This window comes from Rattus norvegicus, chromosome 14 (assembly GCF_036323735.1).
Source record: "Rattus norvegicus strain BN/NHsdMcwi chromosome 14, GRCr8, whole genome shotgun sequence".
Classification (NCBI taxonomy): Eukaryota; Metazoa; Chordata; class Mammalia; order Rodentia; family Muridae; genus Rattus; species Rattus norvegicus.
In genome coordinates this window covers 100,574,069-100,583,667 of record NC_086032.1, presented here as the reverse complement: position 1 = coordinate 100,583,667, position 9,599 = coordinate 100,574,069, and the positions used below count along the sequence as shown (strand labels likewise).

Here is a 9,599-nt window from a genome sequence, read left to right as displayed (position 1 = left end):
AAGTAAAAATATGATAAGACTTTGCATACTGAAATACTTGGAATGTATGTAGAATAGGGTACTGAGACTGCTTACAACCAGTCATATAAAAGTAGGCTTCACAACTCAAATTCAGGGAGAGGCACTAGGTAAAGTGTTTTATATGTGTTATTTTATTCAATCGTCCCACAGCTGTTAAGTATCTTATATCCATTGTTTTATTGAGTCATCCCACAAGCATTAGAGGTGGGTACTATTAATATTTCTGTTTCATACATGAGAAATCACCAGGCACAGATGATCTAGCCAGACTCAGGCAGCTAGCTGGTAATTGGCAGGGCCTGTGTTCAAGCTCACATCCGTGTTGATTACAAATGCCAATTGTCTGTTACTGCAACAAAAACACCCAAGACAATCCACTCAAAAGGAGAAGTTTATTTCGGCTCATGGTTTTAGAGTTTTCAGTCGGTCTTGTGGCTTTTGAGTCTCCGGCAAAGCTGCACTGAACTGTGTGGTAGAAGATGCTCACCTTGAGGCAGTTGGAAAGTAAAAGGTGAAAGAGCTCCCAGAATCCTTTTCAAGGGAACACCTCCCAGTACCCCGAGACCTCCTAAGAGGGTCTTTGTCTTCCATTGCATTTCAGCCGTTACCAGTTAAGGATTAACATTTGAGCCTCGCAGGGATTTTTGGGTCCTGATAGGTACCTGTGTTGGCTCCAGTACCATGATTGTAGGAACGCAGTCTAAGGGTTGTGTGAGAACTCTGAACCCTTTCGAGAAAACTCCAAGATCTCAGTTTTCTTCAAAACACAGAATTGTTCTTGGAATTCACACTCCTCTCAGATGTAGTGGGTGGGACTGACTTTACTTCAGCTGCTGTTATTCATGTGCCTCTATGGAAAAACATGTTTTTGCCAAGTGCAGCTTGTCCTTGTGATTGGACTCTGCTTAACCCTCAGAGTATAAACTGTCTGATGCACTGAATAAAGTTGGGGACTGCATAAGACTTCAGTCTGCCTCAGTCTTAGGCCTGCTTTGCCCCAAAGACCTCCAACATCCAGGTGTGCTTTGCTTGAAACATTTGGCTAAGCTGTGTCTTTGTTCACTGGCTTGGTAGGTCAGTCTGGTAAGAGCAGCGGCTGAGGGCTACTGAGAAGGGTCTCTGATTCCAGAGGAGGCTGCCACCCACACCCACACCCACGCCCACGCAGCAGTTTTGCTGCCCCACAAGCTGAGCCTTATCTGGCAGCCCTCACACTGCTGCCAAGAGCCCCAAGCAGGACACATTCCCAACTGGGTGGAGGAAGAATTCCTAGCATTCTTCAGCCACTGTCTTCCAGGAGTCCTAAACTCCAGTGGGATGGAAAAGAAAGAAAACAACAAGAAAAGCCTCCTTCATTTCTGATGTCTGGAATCAATCTGTAATATGTCCTACTCTTCAGGGCATGAAAAGGAAAAAAAAAAAAAAAAGAGGGATCTGGGGCCATTGAGAAACATACTTGAGGAATCATAATTTTATCATTTACACTCAGGCCTGTGTGATTGTTGATAGTACAGACCCAACATCATGCAAGTATCAATTCTGCTGGGTGAATAGAGAGAACAGTGTGGATGTTTGCCTGAACATTGCCCCTTAGCCAGCACAACACAAATGTGTTTCCTTCATAGTTGATTTACAGTTCACAGTGCTTTACTACTTACACAATCTCATTCGACCTTCATGAGAAACCCAAGAAGGGCTTTGTGTTTTGTTATTTCTCTTTTACTAAGCAGATATCTGAGCCAAGACTTGAGGAACTCGCTCTCCTCGTTGACAAGTTGGGAGGCAGAGATGGCCTGTGATTAGGTCTTCTGACTTCCCCTTCAGGATGACTCTCCCAAGCTTTCCCATTATGGCATCACAGATGCTACAAGGTAGCCACCAGCCATCTGTCCAGTTAGAGGGTAACATCTAACTCTCCCTCCCAGAGAGGGACTCCAGTGAGAGCCTGGGGTTTTGGAAGGTCAGGCAGGCCAGGGCTGCCCTGGATTGCTGGCTGGGCATAGAGTCAGTATGCCCATAGTGTCAAAGGATAAAACAGGACCAGTAATCAGCAACTTAGGAAGCTGCATCAAAAGGACAAGCCAACTATCCAAGCAGCGATTTCAACCATCGCGCACAGGTAGGCCATGAGCACCCTTCCTGTGTTTCACAAAATGTCTTTTCTTGGAATCTTAGCATCAAATGGCTCATGAGGTCCTGGATTTGTGTGTGTGTGATTAAAAGCTACTTACTAATTGCTAGAAGTAGTACTGGGATTCACAAATGAAATTATAACAAATAACTAGAGCTCAACAAGAGCCTAACTGAGAATCTGCCTGCCTGACGGGCAACAGTTGGTGGTAATGTTGAAGTTTCTATTATGAAGTCTATGGTTGCCTCGGCTTTGGGGAAGTTTGCCGTGTCCTTAGCACCGGTGTGTACTGAATTGGTTGCACTTGCCTGGGGCTTCTATTCCTGATAGTTCGTTGTAAGTTATACTTCATCTATTCCTACCACCATCTATATTTGGTTTGAAACACACTGTTCAGTTAACCCTATGGTAGGGACGTGGCGCCCATTCGTTATAAACGGACATACTTTATGGCTTATAAGTTTTCTAAGGCAATACTTTCAAGTTGAGATTGTAGTGCACGCAGGAGGCACCCAGACCGATAGGGTTTGTGGCAGATAAGGCAGATGTTTGTGATGCTCACAAAATGCTTTGTACACAATCTATTGTTGTCCGGCAATTCTTCGAGAATCAGAAAGGGCTGGGGGAGATGAATCTTGGAGCCCTCCTCGTCCCTGCTAGGTGAACCTTAGTCCAAAAAAAAAAAAGTTTGAAAAATCCTAGAGCAGAAAGGTGGAACCTGGTTCATTTCGGTGACTTGAAAGGAACTGCAGAGGCCAGAAGAGAGTGACAGTTTGAAGGATGCTGGGGAGGCAGGGGCTGGAGAGATTCTGATGGTGACGGTTGTCATTTCAGGTGTCATTTCTGTGGCCTCAGGCATGGATAGCAAAGGAGCACTAAAGGGACCTGCTCCAGGGTCCGTCCACCCAGTCTCATTTGCACATGCTATAATACCCTTCCAGGAACAGAGGAGGTCTGAAATTCAGTTGTTCCTCACTGACCATGAACCCTAGTACCAGAAAAGACAAATGCTTTGCACTCTGTCTGCCTCTACAAAGTGCCCTTAAGCAAGTGGTTTTTAAAACACCTAATATGTGAAAATCATGGCCCTTGAGATACTTCAGAAACTCTCAGATAGTGTGTCTTCATGGTTATACCCAAAGTGGCAACTTTGTGCTCCCAATTAGAAATTAATGTTATTGAGAGTCTTGAAATATAAATAGGTAGAACAGTCTGTCTGATGGTGTTCTTACATTTATGGAAAAAAAACATAGAACAGGAATGGGGGTTGGAGAGAACCAAAGTACAAAATAAATTCTTCTGGGTCTCAAATGCCACCAAGAAATCCTGCCCCTAGGTGCTGGGGAGGGAATAGGGAAATCTCAAAGCATGAACCCATGAACCTAAGAACCTTTGAATTTGAATTCAGGCCAAAGGAAATTGTTTATCTGACTAACTGAGAGCTCCTTAAACTAACGAGGCTAAAATAGAGCCCACGAGGCTCTTCCAAAAGCACTATTCTAAAATCCAACTTGACCATTCTTTATTATAGGCATTATTTCATTATTAATCACTGAATCCAGGCCGCTAAAGTACATGCTGGGAGAGATGAGGTGACATTTTCAAGCTCTTCCCTCTCTGAGGGGTCATAGCATTTCAGAACTCACACTTTAAAACAGTCCATAGCTGTTACCTTCACTGATTTACTCTGTAACCGAGGAGTAGCCCTTGTGTCTGACGTGCCATGACCCCACAAGTCCATGTGACTAGGAGCCTCCAGTAGCTCTGGATTTTCTCAGTTCTTAACATGTATGTAAAGGTCTAACATAGAACTCAAATGTTTCGGGAGAAGGAAGCTAAGATCCAGATGAAATGTGGGGTAGGGGCTTCAACAAAAATAATATCCAATCCTGTCTTTCCCCCCAAGAAACAGTAGTACACAGTGTTCCCTTTTGGTTCGTAACTTGAGGCAGGCATTAGAGAATAATCCAAACCACAGTATCACTTTAGAGTTTATAATACATTATATACTTTAGTGTATTTGAATTCTGAAATAAGTCATTTATATTCAACATGATTTCTAGAGCCCAGTCTTTGTTTTAAAAAAATGACAATATCTCATTATCAGTAAAAATAGTCAAGAGATACAGCCCATAAAAGTAAAAACTAAGTTGATAAATTATGGAAACAAATCAATTTCAATCAAACTCTTGATGGTTCATTAAATTGTAGAATTTTGTATTTATTAAAGCCATATTAGACTCTTCAGAGAAAATACTGAATACAGCTTGGAGTCCAGCCTCGTCTGCTCATTACAAAGCATATGTTTTACATTTTATTAGCACATTCTCTAAAGTACATGACAACCTTTTCCTTAAAAACAAAAACAAACAACCGACAAACAAACAAACAAACAAACAAACAAACAAAAAAAGCCATACAATTCAGACTGGCTTTATTGATCCAAAAATAATGGGAAACTAACTTAGCTCCCACATCTATGTTATACATCGGACAGAATTCTCTTTGCTGATTTTATAATCTACATAAAGTAAGAAGGTTGAGAATACTAGAGTCTATCCAGCCATCGTGACATTAACCTAAAGCCAGGGCAGGATTGCGTACGGGCGTGTGCGCGCGCTTGTGTGTGTGTGTGTGTGTGTGTGTGTGTGTGTGTGTGTGTGTACGTGTGTGTGTATATGTGTGTGCTCGTGTGCATGCTCGTGTGCATGTGTGTGTGTATATGTGTGTGTGCATGTGTGTGTGCATGCGTGTGTGTGTTTATGTGTGTGTGTATGTGTGCGTGTGTTTATGTGTGTGTGTCTGTGCATGTGTGCGTTCACTGTACATTTTAATTACAGGGCCTGCAACTAACAAACCTTCGGACTTTGCCATGTTTTTCTCCCATCCTAATCATGATATCCCCACTTCTACCCCTTCCAGTTCTTCCCGCCCTCCCTTCCCATCCAGAGCATTCCCTTTTTCTTAGGGAAAAACAACAAAAAACCTTGCTCCTAGGGAGTATAAAATAAAACCATAAAATTGTAACACATTGAAATCGGGCAAAATGACCAAATAGAAAAAAGAGAACTGTGTGTATTATTCCTTTAAATACTCTGTTTTATACTTTAGCATTCTCATTTGGGTTTTTCAATAATTTTATTTATTTATTTATTTTTACACTCTCCTCTTCTCCAATTGCTTCTGCTAACACTCCAGCTTCGTATCCTTAGGTTATGCTAGGAGTCAAGGTTCTGAAGCAGGGGCCATAGACAATCCTGGGCTGCTTTTACTGCAGAAGGTGTTTTGCAAATTCCTCAACATGAATAGAAGATGTATGCAGGGACACAGTACAACATTTAAGTACTTAAGTATGAAACCCCAATTCACTGCTCCCAAGCGTGTCTGTCGGCTGTCTAAAGACAAAGCCACAGATAAGCTGGTTCCTCGCTATGCTCTACGCAGAATCTGAGTGTGTGTCCAGAATATGCTTCAGACAAGCACAGCAATCCCCCAACTGCCCTCTTCTATTGTCCCATTCTGAACTAAAGAGAACTTTTCCCACCAAATGTGGAAAGATCGCTCTTTTTATGACTTTTGTGAACCGAGGAAGATCTAAAAAGAAAGCCAGGACCATTTACGAACCTACACTGGGTTAGGGGAGTTCATCAATCAGGTACGGGAAAAGGAATTAATCCAGGCTGGAGATCCACCCCTGGACCGACTTTCCAGAGGTACCCACTGCCATCTGAAGGCTGAGTCAGCCCCTCTGTCTTCTCCCGTACACCCCACAGTGCTCTGCATCCCTTTCCTTGAATTATTGCACTGAGAATGTGGGAGTTAACACTACAGAAAGAAGGGAACGTGAAGAGGTCTCCTTAGACCCTAAGTCCGTCTTCCTTCTCTCACTTCACACACTGCTAGTTATGACTTGGAGGGACAGGAAGGAGAGGGGGTAGTGAGTCCAAGAGCCACGGCACTGGAGTTTTAACATTATTACTACCTAGTTATTACCTAACTCTGGGTAGTGATTGTGTTCATCTGTAGATTAGGGAAAACAACACATTGCCCAGCTTTCTTCCCAAAGTAAACGATACCCAGGACAATACAATGAGAGTGCTTTATGAAGCCCACAAAACCCTGAATATATATATGCAAGATAGCATGGCTGGCAGGAGAAATCAGCGGTCTAAGAAACTGCTAAGGTACATTCTAGCCACACGATTCTATTCGATTGACAAGATTGACAATTGGAAGCCTGCACAATTTATGTGTAGAAAGTTGGGCTTTTCCAGAAATGTTGGTAGGCCAGCCATATTGTTCTTGGGAAGGTGGAATTACTCTGGACATAAAGCACTGAAAATAAGCTTATTTTTCATTATTTTCCACCTAGAAGAAGCCTCGTAACCTCTGTATGAATAGGAGCTGAATTTCAAAGAAGACTGTGTTATATAGGGGGGAGGGATTAGAGAGGACAATTAGCATGCCATTTTCAGAGAACTTTCCCTGAGGTATCTGGATATATTTATTCCGGAATACAATGAGATGGGAAGGACTCACACGCTGCTGTCAGATTACTCTCTTCTAGAAGGCAGATCATGGGCGCAGCATGACTTCCTGGATTAAATGATCTCTTAGCACCTCCTGATGCTCATGTTACAGGGAAAGGGGCTGCAGCTCAGGAAAGGGGAGATTTCCCTTAGATAAGATTTCTGCTTTAGTAGGCAAAGACCTTGACCCTGGAAATAGTGTTGGCCTGCAAGAGGCTGGGTTGCTGTTGAGGCAAGATGTGGAAGGCATACATACGTTCTAGAGAAATCTAAGTCCATGACGAAGGAGGCCTAAGACAGGTCGCTTCTTTAAAATGGCATGCTGTAAAAAGCGCTAGAAGTAGGAAGTCGGTATCCTTCCCAGTTGGTTGGTGTAGACGCTGACCAGGTAATGACAGTTGTCATTCCCTCCTGGTCGGAACTGGTAAGGAGGATCTTCCAGCTGCTGTTGGAATCCGACCTTCACTGTCCACCTCATGAGGGTCATCATCACCGTTGCTGCCTGCACCCGCCTGCCTGTGCAGAGTCGTTTTCAAAGGCAACTGCAAAACAGAAGTCGCACTGAGGAGGATGCCACTGGATTCTGTTTTGCAGACAGCTCATAATGAATAGATTGACAAACTTACAAATCAGTCAAATGATCCGGACACTTGGGAATCAGTCGGGTGCAACAGCAGTTGAATCTACAGCAAGTTGTGGAGTCTTCTGACCTGGGAGGCCATGATGTTCAACTCTCAAACAAACCCTTGCTGAGTATTTTAGAACAACATCATCCACTAACCATAGCTTCTTATTTGGCAGAATAAGACAAGAAATACAAATTCACTAGTCCCCTAGTCACCAATATTAGTGAAGTGCATACCAACATATAAATTGAATGCACAAGAGAAAAATGGTTATTATGCACTGTGCAAGAGTTAGAAGACATTTCTTTAAAAAGCAAAAAGACGCATTTAGGTGCACTGGAATGCCTTTAGTGGCAAATGTCTGAGAGTACATCTTAAGATGTCCTATGCGAAAGGGATACATTGGTTTATATAACTGAAATTTCCAGGCTTTGCCAGATGGTCTTCAAGTCCATATCCCTATATACACACACACACACACACACACACACACACACACACACACACACACACCACACAGAGAGACAGAGAGACAGAGACAGAGATAGATGATAGATAAATAGATAGATGATAGGTAGATAGATAGATGATAGGTAGATGATTAATAGATGACAGGTAGATAGATGATTGGTTGATTGATAAATAAATGATAGGTAGATAAATGGTAGATAGATAGACGATAGGTAGATAGACGATAGACAGAGAGATATATAGACGATAGGTAGATAGATGATAGAGAGATAGATAGACGATAGGTAGATAGATGATAGATAGATAGATAGATAGATAGATAGATAGACAGACAGACAGACAGACAGACAGGTCTGTCTTGGCTTCATTCTCAGGAGATTCCCTCTACCTGGTCCACCCTTCCCAACCCAACCCCAGTCGCCCTAGCTGTGTAGACTCCCAGCTTCTAGTCACATAGAGACAGCATCTCCCAGCAATCTCAGCATGAGGCATTTCTTTGGCTTGGCTTGGGCCAAGTGTGTTGCTTTCCACTAATTATGAAGTGGTGACACTTAAGGTTGATGTCCGAAGTATGTGAACAGAAAGTGGGAAGTCTGGAGACAGCAGAAGAATGAGCAGTGGGTAGGCGAAAGGACAAATGTCTACTTGAGCGTCTAACGGCTTTGAGCACATAGATGCTTAGCTGCAATTGCTGACAGCCTTGATGCTGTTCTGTTGGTGAGAAAACCGAGAAAACCGAATACAAGCTGGGACACAGTGCAGACGACACAACCAGGGGCAGGGGGAGCAGTGCAAACTACACAATGGGGTTGGGGGAGGTCTGGAGTTCAAGGACAGCCTGGGCTGCATAGCAGGACCCTATCTCAAAACTTAAAATAAGTATAAATAAATAAGAGCAGATCTAATTTCCCTGAAGTACAGAGGAAGAGGCAGTAAATATCAAAGCCCAGGGAAACACCTCTCTGTGAGGAGACAGGGGCATGAAAGTCAAACAATGAGAGTTGCTTCTTGGGAAATTGTCTGCTCTGTCCTGGAGGCAGATGGACAGATAGATCTGCAAATAAAGACTTTTTAAAGAGCAGGTTTCAAATTTGATTCATCAGTGAAGAAATGGAGAACAAGAGCTGGGGGAACAGAAAGATTGGGCTTCTCTAGGGGCCAGACAGGAACAGGTGTCTGGAGGTTTTAGGAGCCATTGGCTTGGTGGCAAACATGTGGAAATGGCGCTGACTGTCTCTTAGGAACCCATTACCAAACTTTAGTCTCAGTCAGGTTTAACCATGCATTTCCGTTTTCTTACCCCCAACCTCCCCTCTCCTTTTTTTTTTTTTTTAAACGAGACATGGTTTCTCTTTGTAACAGCCCTGACTGTCCTGAAACTCTCTTTGTAGATCAGGGTAGCCTCCAACACAGAGAGATCTGCCTGCCTCTGTCTCCTGAGTGCTGGAGCTGAAAGCACGCACCACCGTGCCTGTCGCCAGCCTCATTTCTACGAGGTTGGCACAAAGGGAATTTTCACAATTTCTGACTGTTAATTTTAAATCATCGTAACTAAGCTCAAACACATTTTTACTAAGCAAAATAGAAGCCATTACATTCAACGGTATTTTTTTTTTTTTGCCAACACAATATAAGTTGCTTATTCCTGTGCACAAAGATCTGTTTCATAGTCAATGAACTCTTGGAAATTATTTCCTGCATTCCGCTAGTTGTGGAAGACTTTTTTAGGCAGGAAAAGTAGCCTAGGTGCTTGAAGAACTGCGGGGTGTCGGGGAGAGGACAGGTAAATACGGTAGATGAGAGAGCTCACTGTAGCTCAAC

The 9,599-nt window shown here is 43.1% G+C and overlaps 1 protein-coding gene across 6 annotated transcripts in view; it reads left to right on the top strand.

Annotated features, from left to right (window-relative positions):
* The first annotated feature begins 1,903 nt into the window (after nucleotides 1-1,903).
* Ehbp1 (EH domain binding protein 1) overlaps nucleotides 1,904-9,599 on the top strand; it is a 287,180-nt gene continuing 279,484 nt past the window's right edge. For 2 of the 6 annotated variants that reach the window (XM_063273264.1, XM_063273263.1), the window contains exon 1: nucleotides 1,904-2,140. The gene's annotated coding sequence lies outside the window, so the exon portion shown is untranslated. The remainder of the gene's footprint in view (nucleotides 2,141-9,599) is intronic. The other 4 variants (XM_063273262.1, XM_063273257.1, XM_017599244.3 and 1 more) reach the window with 3 other exon arrangements.